Here is a 15,671-nt window from a genome sequence, read left to right as displayed (position 1 = left end):
ATCCTTTGGCTTTGTGGAGGGATTTTGTTAAATATATGTAGATTTTTTTTTTAAATGTTCCACTATATTTACTTGGGTTTCTCCTGATTCACTGAAACTACATTTCTGAGGTTAGGAGCCTGGAAAGATTAGCAAAGGATATGTGACCTAAAGGAATACGTAAGGGGCCTTTAGAAACTATGAATAAACAAATTGCTAGTTTGGGTGAGCTTCATTTCCTTCAGGTAGTATAATCCACAGTGTCTTTGTTTGTTAGTTCAGTCTAATGGTGGGGAATGGTTTGGGAATGGGAAAATGGGAAGGAAGTTTGGGAATGGGAAAAATGAAAGAAGTTCCCTGGCATTACAGGCTTATTTTTTATTTTTATTTTTATTTTTCTGCTGGGGTAGCTGGTGTGAAATGCTAGCAGCAAAACTAATTTGGTCTTTTTTTCCTATTAAGATCTGGTACTATCGATTCAACATTTTTTTTTTCTGGAGGTGAAACTCTGATTAATCAATCATGTAACGGTTAAAAGAGACAAGCTATCTGCATGGTCATCTCAGTGTGAACCTCTTTCAGGTGTTGCTAACTGCAGCCCCAATTACTGTGCAGGGCTCTGTTGTTGCAGCTCATTGCAGGATCAACTCAGCAACTCTCTTGTTTGCTTTGTGAAGTTTTCTCCTGTCTCACTCTTTTTCACTTTCTTTCAGGCTGTTTTAGCAATCTTTTGCCTAAGCTACAATTTCCCAAGTTAAAAACTCATGTATGTGTCATATTTCCTCATGTATGTGTCATATGTCAAAGTGCCATTTGAATTCAGCCATAGTCCCCCTTTACCTCTTGAGTATCTTGGAGCCACTCTAAAAAGGTATTGGCTGTCAAATATTTTCAGTCACCCTTGTTTTATTTTAGCTGTCACCTCTTTGTTCTGTACGGAAGTGTCATTGTCAGTGTGACACTGCTGCATGTTATAGTTTCACTTTTGCTTTAGTTTGAATTTTCAGCATGTGCTGAAAAGGAAATACATTGTCTTCTGGGAATATCCTTTATAGGATGCACTTATGTTACTTCTGTTAAACCTAATGGGAATTACATGTATACATTTTGAGCTTTAACTACTCCCCTCCTTGCTTTGATTTAGCTATTCAGGTAAGAATGAGGAACATTTTTTTTCCTTTCTGTGATATTTTGTTCTAGTATCTTGTCATCATCTTGTTTTAAAACAAAGCGACCTAGGTGGCAGCTTGCTGGCTCTGGAGACTGAATTCCTTTCCTTTATTCATATAATGGGAGCAAAACCAGGCAGCTATAGTGCAATCTTGTTCACACTTAGCTGTGTCCTGTAGTGGCCACATGTAGATGGAAGGGCGTTTCATTCTGTCCATTCATTTTGTTGAGATGTCCCAAGATGGTGACAATTGGAATGATTTTTTTATGTGGATTCCTATTGTGAGGTCACAATAACACTTCCTATATGCTGTCAGATGCTATTTAAATCCCTAGCTATCTGGGCTGGATTTGAACTGATGGGATAAAGGTGCAAGGTTCCCTATTCCTTTACCAATCCCCTATACCATCTTGTCTCACTCCTCACTAGCTCCTTTTTCTCCCCCACCCCCATTGCAGTGGAGTGGGAAATAGTTTCCCTTTCACCTTGAATCTAAACAAATACATATAGGTGGGTATGATGGGTCTATTATTTTTCTGATACTGTGACACTTTCTTCATTTAATCCTTTTTGCCTTCCCTGTGTGTGAAACTGCACTTCGAAGTCCATCCCGTAGGGTGGAGGGATGTAGCTGCGATGGTGATATTGCTGCAGGACTGCTTCCTTAAACTGATTGCTGAGGTGTTGGAAGATGATGCTGTGACTATGAGGCAAACCCTCCTCTAGAGGTGAAGAGCATCACTCTTATAGTGCTTCCAGCCTGCACAGATGCCACTTAACAGATGCACATTGGAAAACATAATCCCAGCTATACATATAAAATGATGGGGTCTAAATTAGCTGTTACCACTCAAGAGACAGATCTTGGAGTCACTGTGGATAATTCTCTGAACACATCCACTCAATGTGCAGCGGCAGTCAAAAAAGCGAACAGAATGTTGGAAATCATTAAGAAAGGGAGAGATAATAAGGCAGAAAATATTATATTGCCTCTACATACATCCATGACACGCCCACATCTTGAATACTGCTTGCAAATGTGATCTCCCCATCTCAAAAAAGATACATTGGAATTGGAAAAGGTTCAGAAAAGGGCAACAAAAATGATTAGGGGTATGGAACGGCTTCCGTATGAGGAGAGATTAATAAGACTGGGACGTTGCAGCTTGGAAAAGAGATGACTAAGTGGGGATATGACTGAGATCTACAAAATTATGTCTGGCATGGAGAAAGTAAATAAGGATGTGTTATTTACTACTTCTCATAACAAGAAACTAGGGGTCACCTAATGAAATTAATAGGCAGGTGGTTTAAAACAAACAAAAGGAAGTATTTTTTCACACAATGCAAAGTCAACCTGTGGAACTCTTTGCCAGAGGATGTTGTGAAGGCCAAGACTTATAACAGGGTTCAAAAAAGAACTAGATAAATTCATGGAGGATAGGTCCATCAATGGCTATTAGCCAGGATGAGCAGGGATGGTGTCCCTAGCTTCTGTTGGCCAGAAGATAGGAATGAGCGACAGGGAATGGATCACTTGATGATTACCTGTTCATTCCCTCTGGGGCACTTGGCATTAGCCACTGTCGGAAGACAGGATATTGGGCTAGATGGACCTTTGGTCTGACCCAGTATGGCCGTTCTTATGTTCTTAACTGCATCTTGACATTTTCATTGGAACAGATCCTGTCTTCATCTTTCATTAACAGCTGGGTGGCACTGGCTTGATGTAGACTTTGTTATAACTCTTTTTTCTTCTTGACTGGATTCCATCCAAATACATTGCAGATCTTTCTTTCATAAAGAAGAATCCATTCACATGCAATCTCTCTCCCATTCCTTGACTTTTTATTTAAATCAGAAGTGCATTCTATCCTAGTTGTACATATTAGGTCTCATGAGAATTGCTTTAAGAAAGGTAAGTGCAAACTGAATTTCACTATGGGAAGCTAAGAGCATTCAGTGGACCAACATGAATGATAGACTTAGAGAAGCTGACTCGCTGAATCTATTCAACATAATCCCTTAACTTTTGCTTGGTACTTTGGCTACTACTGTATCACAGAGTTTATAATGTGTGGGGTGGTTTCAGAGTAAAGAGTAAACTTTATTTTTTTTACTTTCAATAGTGTAAATGTTGTCCAGTGTTTTAGTCCTCCATCTCTTGACCAATATATTTATTATTATGATTAATATTTATTTATGTGAATGTGTTTTGTCTTTCTCCACTTAACACACACTTTATTTGTCTCTCTTTGCTAGTGAGGAAATATTTTTGTAGATTTAATTTTCCATATTTTTTTTGTCTGTTAAGAATGACAGATTCAGGGCTGTCATGAAGAATGTTAACAGCTTTGGGAACTTCAGTTTTACATTGGAATGTCAGAATTGGGGGGTGGTGGGGGAAAGAGGTTGTTCCACCTGGACTCCTGTAGTCCTGACTCTCCTGGAGCAGGAAGTATATGACTGGCTGAGAGGTGGAATGTGCCAAAGTGAGTGAAATTGTGAAGAATCTGGCTCTTAGACAGCAATGATGTGCAGTATTTTTCCCCCTGTAGTAAGTTACCTTATAGTTGTAGGGTATTATGCATGTTACTTTGTCTTTTCCTTGACTCCTTATACAGTCCCATTTTTTATTTTTGTGGATTTTCTGCATGGCGGCATTTCTCAGTGGTTATTTATTATGGCATCATACTAAATAGGAAGCTTTGACAGCCTCTGGTTTTTGTAGCAAGCTTGTAGGATTTCTTACTCTCAGTAGCATGCTACCTGAGGACTGCGTGGCCAATAGTCTTGCCTTTACATCAGTAGTCTCGCCTTGACATTAATAACAATAAAGAAAAAATACACGGGGAAAATTTCCTGGCATAACTGTAGCAAGAAAATTATTTTCTGCTCTCACTATTCCAGAATAACTCCCTCTTTGGACACGCTGCTCCTAAATAAAAGCATCTTTAATCCAGAATTTCAGAATAGTATGTCCACATGAGGGAGCTATTCCAGAACAGCTATAGTGGAACAGCTATCTCACTGTAGCTATGCCAGTTAATGTCCTTAAGCCTGAAGAGGTTCTGCGGGAAATGGATATGTTGGTGAGTGTGAGAGAAACACAGACTGGATGAGTGGTAAAAGAATGTGAGTGGAAAAAGGTAGGAGTAGGTGTCTGAGTCAGTAGCCTTGTTGACGAGGTGGGAAAATTTTGGCACAGAACTCTTCCTATTCATGGGTCCCCTTTCCTGTATAGACACGCCCTAGGATAAGAATCTACCCCCAATTTCTATACTTGCCCATTCTGAAGGTAATTTTCAATTGGTGAAATTCACCCTGGGCAGAGGACCTTATGTCCCACTTCAACCTTTAAAGGGCAAATACTATTCGAGCCCTGATCCAAAGCCCACTAAAATTCATGGGAGCCTAAGGGCCCTAAGGCTTTCATCCAACTTGAGCCTAAGGGGTGAATAAAGTGGTGCACAGAGCCTTCTTCCCAGAGTACCTTTTATCCAAAATGTTAAAATTTTAGATTGTGGAATACTTCTAACAGGGCTGCTAGGTATATCAACATATATATCCATCAAAACAACTGCTGTATGCCCAACTCACCAAAGGAGAAAGGAAACAAGGAGGCCAAAAGAAACGCTTTAAAGACACCCCCAAGGTAAACATCAAGAGGTGTGGCATCGACACCACACACTGGGAGGGAGACAGCAGCCCAGGATAGGGTTAACTGGTGAAGACTTGTCAGAGAGGGAATGTCCGCTTTTGAGGAAAATTGCTTTGCCCTGGTTGCAGGAAAAACACCAGAATAGAAAGGACTGACAACTGTCACGCAGCAATCATGGCCCAACCCTGTCTTCAAACACCACCTGCAATGTCTGCCAATGAGCCTGTGGCTCAAGGATCAGACTCCTCAGCCACCAAAGGACCCATGAAAAATAAAACCTGTGAAAGAAATCATCCTCGACCTTGAGGGATCACCGATGATATATACGTCATCAATGCTGGTCTTAGAGGGGCTCTGTCAAGTCAAAATTTGCATGTTCTTTAAACAAACAAACAAAACCAACACTTTGTATTTCTAACAACTGCTTAGATTGTTAAAAGTGAATGAATTTAAAGAATTCAAGTCTTCACTTATACATTTCATTCTCTGATTCTCCAGTGCTAGAACAGTGTCACAGGCAATGCAGTACAATGTTTAAATCCAAACAAACAGTTTGCTTTGAATTAAAACCAAAAATCTTGATAACGTTTCTAACAATATTGAGCTGTTCAAGGCCCTTATTCTGCAGTTTGTTGTGGCTGGATTTTTTCATTTGTGTGGAGCCCTGTTGACTTTAGTCCTGTCATATACAATGAATCACAGGATCAGGGCCAAAATCTTTACTTTCAATAAGTGGAGAAACAATCCTGTAATTTGGGTTTATACACTCTGTTCCTCTCTTGATTCAGGCTGATGGGAATAGTAAACTATGTGCAGATACATTGTTTCATTCTCTGATGTCAGAAGAGTTTGATCTGCTTGGAATAATCACTGTAGAAGTATGTCAAGGAGACAAACCTGTCAGTCTGTTCCCCATAATACAGAAAACACAGTTCTGAAAACTGGTGCTCATTGCACATATTGGCATGCAGGAAGAAAACAAATTCTTTTGTCAGCTTTCATATGAAACATTGGTCTAGCAGGAGAATGCCTTGTGCCTCATGTTGATACTATAGGTATGTACAGTATGAGCTCTTTCTTGTCTTTGCATTTTATAGCTATCACTTGTAAAGTTTTCTTTTTGAGAAAAAGAACTTGTTCAGATGCTTTCCCCCTCACCCCCAGGGTAATCTGCTTTTATTTTCACAGTAGCTTTAATAAAAAAAAATTCCTCCTACATAACCTGCTTTTTCATTCACTGCAGTTCTCTTCCTCTTCACTCATGATAAATATCAGCCTCCTGTGTCAAATGCAGTTAAGCCTTTTCCAGTATGTAGTGCAGTGTGAGTTTTCTCTGTTTATATAATGTACACTTTCTCCACTTCTCCTCCAATGAGATTCAGTTAGTCTTATACGGACAGTGACACAGATGTTTGGGGGTAGGGTGGAGAATCATAATGATTATAAGAATTTATGTGATGTGACTGTAATAATCTTATACTGATTTATATTTGTATTCAGATTACACTACATGGCCATAACTTCATATTTATTTAAATGTGCAGTTTTTATTACTGTTAACAAACATGCTTTTTTTGGTCTTTCTGAATTCAATGTAATCTTTGTATATGAAGATATCAGGTTGGATATTATATAATTAGCAGATACCATGCCATGTCTTTGTTTTAATGGAATTTTTCTAAGTGTGGTTACAGCTGGAAAAGTGACCCTAAAAACTGTATCACTTTTCTCATGGTATCTGACCTATGTGTGTCCAAGTAATAGCAGTTTTCTTTAATAACAAACCTCTAATGTGCAAACTAGCAGGGCTTTCAGCTGTGCTCTTAGCATCAGGCCTCCATCACCCTTCTACCTTTGTTTCCATGGGAAAACACTCCATGGATAGACCCTTTTTGGGTTCTAAATGTATTGTGGTTCTTCCGTCTAGGGGGCTGGGGTGCAGACAAACTACAGAGGCCATGTAGGGGGATTAGAACATCTCTGCATGCTGTGGATCTACGTAGCAACACCCAGGAAGTGGGACTCATACATCCCTGGCTGTGTGGCTCCATTGTCTTGGATTGGGTGAGAAGAGATATGGCACATGCCAGTGCAGGCTAAAGTCTGCAGTAACGGCCGTGTTGGTACCCATAAAGGTGGGGAGGAGTCTGTCCTCCGCACCTATGGAGATCATAGAATCATAGAATATTAGGGTTGGAAGGGACCCCAGAAGGTCATCTAGTCCAACCCCCTGCTCGAAGCAGGACCAATTCCCAGTTAAATCATCCCAGCCAGGGCTTTGTCAAGCCTGACCTTAAAAACCTCTAAGGAAGGAGATTCTACCACCTCCCTAGGTAACGCATTCCAGTGTTTCACCACCCTCTTAGTGAAAAAGTTTTTCCTAATATCCAATCTAAACCTCCCCCACTGCAACTTGAGACCATTACTCCTCGTTCTGTCATCTGCTACCATTGAGAACAGTCTAGAGCCATCCTCTTTGGAACCCCCTTTCAGGTAGTTGAAAGCAGCTATCAAATCCCCCCTCATTCTTCTCTTCTGCAGGCTAAACAATCCCAGCTCCCTCAGCCTCTCCTCATAAGTCATGTGTTCCAGTCCCCTAATCATTTTTGTTGCCCTTCGCTGGACTCTCTCCAATTTATCCACATCCTTCTTGAAGTGTGGGGCCCAAAACTGGACACAGTACTCCAGATGAGGCCTCACCAATGTCGAATAGAGGGGAACGATCACGTCCCTCGATCTGCTCGCTGTGCCCCTACTTATACATCCCAAAATGCCATTGGCCTTCTTGGCAACAAGGGCACACTGCTGACTCATATCCAGCTTCTCGTCCACTGTCACCCCTAGGTCCTTTTCCGCAGAACTGCTGCCTAGCCATTCGGTCCCTAGTCTGTAGCTGTGCATTGGGTTCTTCCGTCCTAAGTGCAGGACCCTGCACTTATCCTTATTGAACCTCATCAGTTTTCTTTTGGCCCAATCCTCCAATTTGTCTAGGTCCTTCTGTATCCTATCCCTCCCCTCCAGCGTATCTACCACTCCTCCCAGTTTAGTATCATCCGCAAATTTGCTGAGAGTGCAATCCACACCATCCTCCAGATCATTTATGAAGATATTGAACAAAACCGGCCCCTGGACCGACCTTTGGGGCACTCCACTTGATACCGGCTGCCAACTAGACATGGAGCCATTGATCACTACCCGTTGAGCCCGACAATCTAGCCAGCTTTCTACCCACCTTATAGTGCATTCATCCAGCCCATACTTCCTTAACTTGCTGACAAGAATACTGTGGGAGACCGTGTCAAAAGCTTTGCTAAAGTCAAGAAACAATACATCCACTGCTTTCCCTTCATCCACAGAACCAGTAATCTCATTATAAAAGGCGATTAGATTAGTCAGGCATGACCTTCCCTTGGTGAATCCATGCTGGCTGTTCCTGATCACTTTCCTCTCATGCAAGTGCTTCAGGATTGATTCTTTGAGGACCTGCTCCATGATTTTTCCAGGGACTGAGGTGAGGCTGACTGGCCTGTAGTTCCCAGGATCCTCCTTCTTCCCTTTTTTAAAGATTGGCACTACATTAGCCTTTTTCCAGTCATCCGGGACTTCCCCGGTTCGCCACGAGTTTTCAAAGATAATGGCCAATGGCTCTGCAATCACAGCCGCCAATTCCTTCAGCACTCTCGGATGCAACTTGTCCGGCCCCATGGACTTGTGCACATCCAGCTTTTCTAAATAGTCCCTAACCACCTCTATCTCCACAGAGGGCTGGCCATCTCTTCCCCATGTTGTGATGCCCAGCGCAGCAGTCTGGGAGCTGACCTTGTTAGTGAAAACAGAGGCAAAAAAAGCATTGAGTACATTAGCTTTTTCCACATCCTCTGTCACTAGGTTGCCTCCCTCATTCAGTAAGGGGCCCACACTTTCCTTGGCTTTCTTCTTGTTGCCAACATACCTGAAGAAACCCTTCTTGTTACTCTTAACATCTCTCGCTAGCTGCAGCTCCAGGTGCGATTTGGCCCTCCTGATATCATTCCTACATGCCCGAGCAATATTTTTATACTCTTCCCTGGTCATATGTCCAACCTTCCACTTTTTGTAAGCTTCTTTTTTATGTTTAAGATCCGCTAGGATTTCACCATTAAGCCCAGCTGGTCACCTGCCATATTTACTATTCTTTCGACTCTTTCGAGATGCTGCGTACAAAATGCCAAGTGAATGGCCCTTGCCAGGGGGTTGAGAATTTGGTCCTTGTTGAATTATTTTCACTGCCTGGGTATAAGAGACATAATTCATTTGTGTGTGACCACTCTCCTGTACTCCCACTTGGATTTGCATTGTTAGTACATAAAAAAGCATCTCCTCACTTGCCAACTGACCAACTCTGATATAGAAGTTGGAAACAAAATAGACATGGAACTTGATGTCTTTTGTTTTTAGTTATTTTTGTGACTAACCAAACTGTTAGTTAATCTGGATGATATTTCAGAAAAATGAAAATATAGTGTTTCTACATTTAAAAGAGAAAAGAGTGTAGTCGTTAAAGTAAGAGATAAGCCAAATTGATGAGTTTAGGGTAATTAACATACTAATCCTTCAAGATCTGTGCTGCATGGTCATTTGTAACCACTGGAAAGAGATTCATGGATTCTTTAACAAAAGAGATGTTGGATTTAGTTTTTTCATTGCCTTGTACACTCTCTGTCACTTTCCAGGTCCTTGTGATATGCCTGAAATGTAATTCAGGAAATCTTGATATGGTAATCTTAACAAAAACAGTCTTTGTGCTGAGACACATCCCAGACTAATTGTCCTGATAGAAGTGTTTGGACTGCATATTCATGGTGAAAAAGCAGCACCTTAATTGAGTGATTGACCACATGGTAGAAGAGATAATGGGATTCACAGACTGCCTGATTCCCATCACAGAACAAATCTCTGATCTGTTTGTATGTAATAGTTAAACAAGCTTAGGGCTCAGGCTGCCAGTCACCAAATATATTCTTTTCCTTCCCTCCTCCATTCCCCTTTTTACCCTAATTATTTTTTCAAAGCGAAGCCATTTATTTCTTTAGTCACTACTGTTTCTGATAAAAAAAAATCTTAGTAAAATAACTATAATAGTAATCTACCCTCTGAAGCAGTTTTGTATTTGGTTTGTAGAGGGATACATTGGTGGAAGAATTTTTCACTGAATGATAGCCTTAGCTTTGCTGAGAAATAATTACCATCTGAAGCCAAGATTCCATGTTTATGGTCTGCTGGCTTTGTTTGGCTTTTAGAATTCCATGTCTCTCCTTCATCCCTGTCACAGCTGATGTTCTCCTTTTCTTGAAATCTGCTGACCGGATGTAGCAGCATAGCCTCGAATCAGAAGGCCCGAGAGAAGATGTGGAAATTTAAAATCCTGGGTCTCTGCACATACCACATTTCTTACTGCTTTTTGTGAATCACATCTCCAGTGTAAAATAGCACCCACTGTGGTGATGCAAAGTAGCAATTTATCACTAGAAACAGCGTTGAGAAAAATAGCCACTGTTACTGAGAAACTTCTAAGGTAAACTAAGATGGTCCATATAACACATATCCTTCAAGTCTGTTGAATCATGTCCTATTTAGAGTGCAGCATAAAGTACTTTAAAAAAACATTGATATAATATCTTAAGAACATAAGAACGGCCATACTGGGTCAGACCAATGGTCCATCTAGCCCAGTGTCCTGTCTTCTGACAGTGGCTAGTGCCAGGTGCCCCAGAGGGAATGAATAGAACAGGCAATCATTGAGTGATCCATCCCCTGTCGTCCACCCCCAGCTTCAGGCAATCTTGGCTGTAACCAAACACAGAAACATTAGATACGGATTTTCATGTACTAAACTGATAAACCAATCATCATGCCACATTCTTAATTTTTTTTTGTCAGAGGTGTTCTTCCTTTTCCCATCCCAAGCTGTGATATCACTATCTCTTGCACTCCGCCTTGTCTTTCCAAACCCACAAACCGTGTGTCTTCAAGGGGTCTGGAAGGGGATCTGTGACAAGTGGCCTGGGTCTGAAATGCACGTTCATGAGTGTTTTACTCTCACTTTCCTCCCACTACCCTTTTTATTACCTTTTCTCACTATTTTACATATGCCTCTTGTCACGATAGCTGTCCTTCTGCATGGAAGGAGTGAACTGAGCTCCCTTTAGTGTTTCATTAATGTCAGTCCTGATCATCTGGGAGATGTTGAATGATACAAGGCTGACCTCCTCCCTCAGGTGATCTGTAGTGCTCTGTGCATCTGCTATGTTGGTGGGTGAATGACAGAGCCTGAAACTAGAAGGAAGCGTCCAAGGGGAAATATTCTTTTAGGAAACTAAGCTGTTACTATGAAAGAATGTTCTTGTTCCAAGGTTTTAAGGCCAGAAGGGACCATTACAATAATTAATCTGATTTTCTACAACATACAGGCTGTAGAACTTCACACAGTAATTCCTCCATCAAGTCCAATAACTTGTAATTCAACATGTAGAAAGGTACCCACTCTCAATTTAAAGACCCCAAGTGGTGGAGAATCTACTACTTCCCTTGGTAAACTAATTCAGATGCTTAATTATTCCCATTGGTAAACTGTTCTCTTCTTTTAGTTGGGATAGGCAGTGTGGCCTCCTTGATAGAGCACTGGACTAGTACTCTGGACACCTTGGTTTTGTAATCAGTTTGTTGGGTGACCTTGGGCAATTCATGTCACCTCCCTGTACCTTGATTTCCCCATCAGTATAATGGGGATAAAGATACTGACCTCCTTTGCAAAGTGCTTTGGGCTTCACTGATGAAAAGTGCTATGGAAAAGCTATATGGTATTATTATTTATTAGTAGCAGTAGTCTGGCTAATTTACTGCAAAGAAAAATAAACCTCCCATGTTACAAATGTGAGTTAATGGAGAAAGAAATTAAGTCATGCATGTATTGAATATATCGATCAAAATCTTTAACTGGAGAGCTCTTGTCACGGTTCCTCCCCCACTCTGAACTCTAGGGTACAGATGTGGGGACCTGCATGAAAAACCTCCTAAGCTTATCTTTACCAGCTTAGGTCAAAACTTCCCCAAGGTACAAAATATTACATCCGTTATCCTTGGACTGGCCGCTACCACCACCAAACTAATACTGGTTACTGGGGAAGAGCTGTTTGGACGCGTCCTTCCCCCCAAAATACTTCCCAAAACCTTGCACCCCACTTCCTGGACAAGGTTTGGTAAAAAGCCTCACCAATTTGCCTAGGTGACTACAGACCCAGACCCTTGGATCTTAAGAACAATGAACAATCCTCCCAACACTTGCACCCCCCCTTTCCTGGGAAATGTTGGATAAAAAGCCTCACCAATTTGCATAGGTGACCACAGACCCAAACCCTTGGATCTGAGAACAATGAAAAAAGCATTCAGTGTTTTACAAGAAGACTTTTAATAAAAAATAGAAGTAAATAGAAATAAAGAAATCCCCCCTGTAAAATCAGGATGGTAGATATCTTACAGGGTAATTAGATTCAAAAACATAGAGAACCCCTCTAGGCAAAACCTTAAGTTACAAAAAAGATACACAGACAGAAATAGTTATTCTATTCAGCACAATTCTTTTCTCAGCCATTTAAAGAAATCATAATCTAACACATACCTAGCTAGATTACTTACTAAAAGTTCTAAGACTCCATTCCTGTTCTGTCCCTGGCCAAGACGACTACAGACAGACACAGACCCTTTGTTTCTCTCCCTCCTCCCAGCTTTTGAAAGTATCTTGTCTCCTCATTGGTCATTTTGGTCAGGTGCCAGCGAGGTTACCTTTAGCTTCTTAACCCTTTACAGGTGAGAGGAGCTTTCCCCTGGCCAGGAGGGATTTCAAAGGGGTTTACCCTTCCCTTTATATTTATGACAGCTCTACATTGTGCAGCAATTCTTGACAAATAAATTGTTCTCGCTATTGTTTAGAAAGAAGACAAACTAGTGGTCTTGCTGCCTGGCATATCTGGTTTAGGCTGTGGTAACTCATTAGAAGATTCTAAAGTATGCAGTATTACATAGATGGGACCCTATCTTGTCAAGTTAAATATGGTACGCACTGGTTGTACTGTTAAACTAATATGTGGATAATCCAAAGACACCCTAGTCTCGCTGGACAAACAAATTATCTGACTTGTTCACCTTCTTGGCAAGTTAGAAACACAGCAATTTTTAAAAAAGTGAAGCACAGAGAAAATTGCTCCTGGCTTCTTTATTCATTATATATTTTTTTCCAATTTGTGTGGATTCAAAATTAAACTTTATTTGTATTTATTTATTTTATTTTGTAATTTAAATATTAATTAGTTATTCAGATACAGTGCAACTGTTTGACTACAGATGTATGGTCACTCCAGACTTGCCACTCTGGACACTGCTCTTCATTTCAGGATACCTGCTAATAAAAATACAATCGGCACGATCAAGAAGTGGATCTGACAATTCATTTCTCATGATCTTTCATTGACATAGTCAGCATCCCTTGGTATGTCTTAGGGTCTCATCCTGAGAGTTGCTGCTAACAGGTGCATAGATAAGACTAATTATGAAAATTCATCAGCACAAATACATTATTTTGTTCCATTTTATTTCCATTATGTAGCACCCCATGAGATAAAAGAAAAGAAGTTCCTGACTCATGGAATTTATATGGGCATGATACTGAGAGTTGTTGAGCTCCGACTGAAATCATGTGTCCGATCCTTCACTCTTTGAAGTTGATGAAAGCAGGATTGGACCCATAGATGGTAAGCTGACAGGTATCTGACCTGCATATTTCATACAGTATCTCCCACACCTAAATGCTATATAAATAATGTGGAACAAAATAGCTCGTTAAATATCTGGCAATATAAATAATTATAAGCAGTGTTATCTATGCACTTATCAGTTTTATGTTTCAAGTTAGAATATCTTTTTACAGTGTAGGAGACTGATGATACTAATTACAGTCACTGAGCACAATCCAGGCAGGTATTAAACAAGTTCTTCATCTCCCAAAGCTGTTCAGTCTTGACCTATAGCCAAAAAAAAGTTAATGGATATTCATTTAACTGCAGTATGCATTGTTGTCAAATAAGAAGTTAATACATTTGGTGTACATAAGAACAGCCCTGATGGGTCAGAACAGTGATCCATCCAGCCCAGTTAACCCGTCTTCCTATGGTGGCCAGTGCCAGATATTTCAGAGGGAATGAACAGAACAGGGCAGTTTGTCGAGTGATACAACTCCTGTGGTCCAGTCCCAGCTTCTGGCAGTGAGAGGCTTCGGGACACCCAGAGCATAGGGTTGCATCCCTGGCCATCTCGGCTAATAGCCATTAATGGATTTATCCCCACAAACTTCTCTAATTCTTTTTTTGAACCTGGTTATACTTTTTGGCTTTTGCAACATCCCCTGGCAACAAGTTCCGCAGGTTGACTATACATTGTGTGAAGAAGTAATTCCTTATGTTTGTTTTAAACCAGCTGCTAATTAATTTCATTGGGTGACCCTTGGGTCATGTGTTTTGTGAAGGGGTGAATAACGCTTTCTTAATCACTTTCTCCATACCATCCATGATTTTATAGATCTCTATCATATCTTCTCCTTCGTTAACTTTTTTCTAAATTGAACAGTCCCAGTCTTTTTAATCTCTCCTAATTTGGAAGCTGTTTCATGCCCCTAATCAATTTTCATCACCTTCTCTGCATCTTTTCCAATTCTAATACGTCTTTTCTGAGATGGGGCAACTAGAACTGCATGCAGTATTCAAGATGTGGGTGTATCATGGATTTATATAGTGGCATTATGTTTTATTATCAATCCCTTTCCTTAAGGATTCTGACATTCTGTTGGCTTTTTGTCTGCCACTGTATATTGAGCAGATGTTTTCAGAGAACTACTCACAATGACTTCAAGATCTTTCTTGAGTAGTAACATCTAATTTAGACCCCCATCATTTTGTATATATAGTTGGGTTTGTTTTCCAATGTACATTACTTTCACTTATCAACATTGAATTTCACCTGTCATTTTGTTGTCCAGTCACCTAGTTTTGTGAGATGCCTTTGTAATTCTTGACAGTCAGCTTTGGATTTAACAATCTTGAGTAATTTTATAATGTCTGCAAATTTGTCACCTCACTGTTTACCCCTTTTTCCAGATAATTTATGAATATGTTGACCAGCACAGGTCCCCGTACAGATCCTTGAGGGACCCCCGCTATTTACCTCTCTCCATTCTGAAAACTGACCATTTATTCCTACCCTTTGTTTCCTGTCTTTTAACAATTACTGATCCATGAGAGGACCTTCCCTCTTATCCCATGACTGCCTACTTTGTTGAAGAGCCTTTGGTGAGGGATCTTGACACAGGCTTACTGAAAGTCCAAGTACACTATAGCCACTGGATCTCTAGTCTATATGTTTTTGACCCCCTCAAAGAATTCTTATAGATTGTTGAGGCATGATTTCCTTTTACAAAAGCTGAATTGACTTGATCCCAACATATCATGTTCATCCATATGTCTGATAATTCTGTTCTATTCTGTAGTTTCAATTAGTATGCCTGGTACTGAAGTTAAGCTTAGCAGCCTGTAATTGCTGGGATCGCCTCTGGTGCCTTTTTTAAAAATTGGCATTACATTAGCTATCCACCAGTCATCTGGAATAGAGGCTGGATTTAAGTGATAAGATACGTATCATACCACAGTTAGTAATTCTGCAATTTCATATTTGAGTTCCTTCAGAATTCTTGGTTGAATACCATCTGGTCCTGGTGACTTATTACTGTTTAACTTATCAATTTGTTCCTAAACCTCCTCTATTGACACCTGTAAT

The 15,671-nt window shown here is 40.5% G+C and overlaps 1 protein-coding gene across 7 annotated transcripts in view; it reads left to right on the top strand.

Moving 5' to 3' along the window:
• Positions 1-15,671, top strand: part of JAKMIP1 (janus kinase and microtubule interacting protein 1) — a 316,238-nt gene that overhangs the window by 4,209 nt on the left and 296,358 nt on the right. For 5 of the 7 annotated variants that reach the window (XM_073342549.1, XM_073342542.1, XM_073342543.1 and 2 more), the window contains exon 2: positions 13,453-13,597. The exons of the other annotated variants lie outside the window; for them this stretch is intronic. The gene's annotated coding sequence lies outside the window, so the exon portion shown is untranslated. The remainder of the gene's footprint in view (positions 1-13,452; positions 13,598-15,671) is intronic. 7 annotated transcript variants of the gene reach the window in all.

Source organism: Lepidochelys kempii, chromosome 4 (genome assembly GCF_965140265.1).
Source record: "Lepidochelys kempii isolate rLepKem1 chromosome 4, rLepKem1.hap2, whole genome shotgun sequence".
Lineage (NCBI taxonomy): Eukaryota > Metazoa > Chordata > Testudines > Cheloniidae > Lepidochelys > Lepidochelys kempii.
Note: the sequence above shows the minus strand (reverse complement) of the source record. Positions and strands in the feature narration are given on the sequence as shown.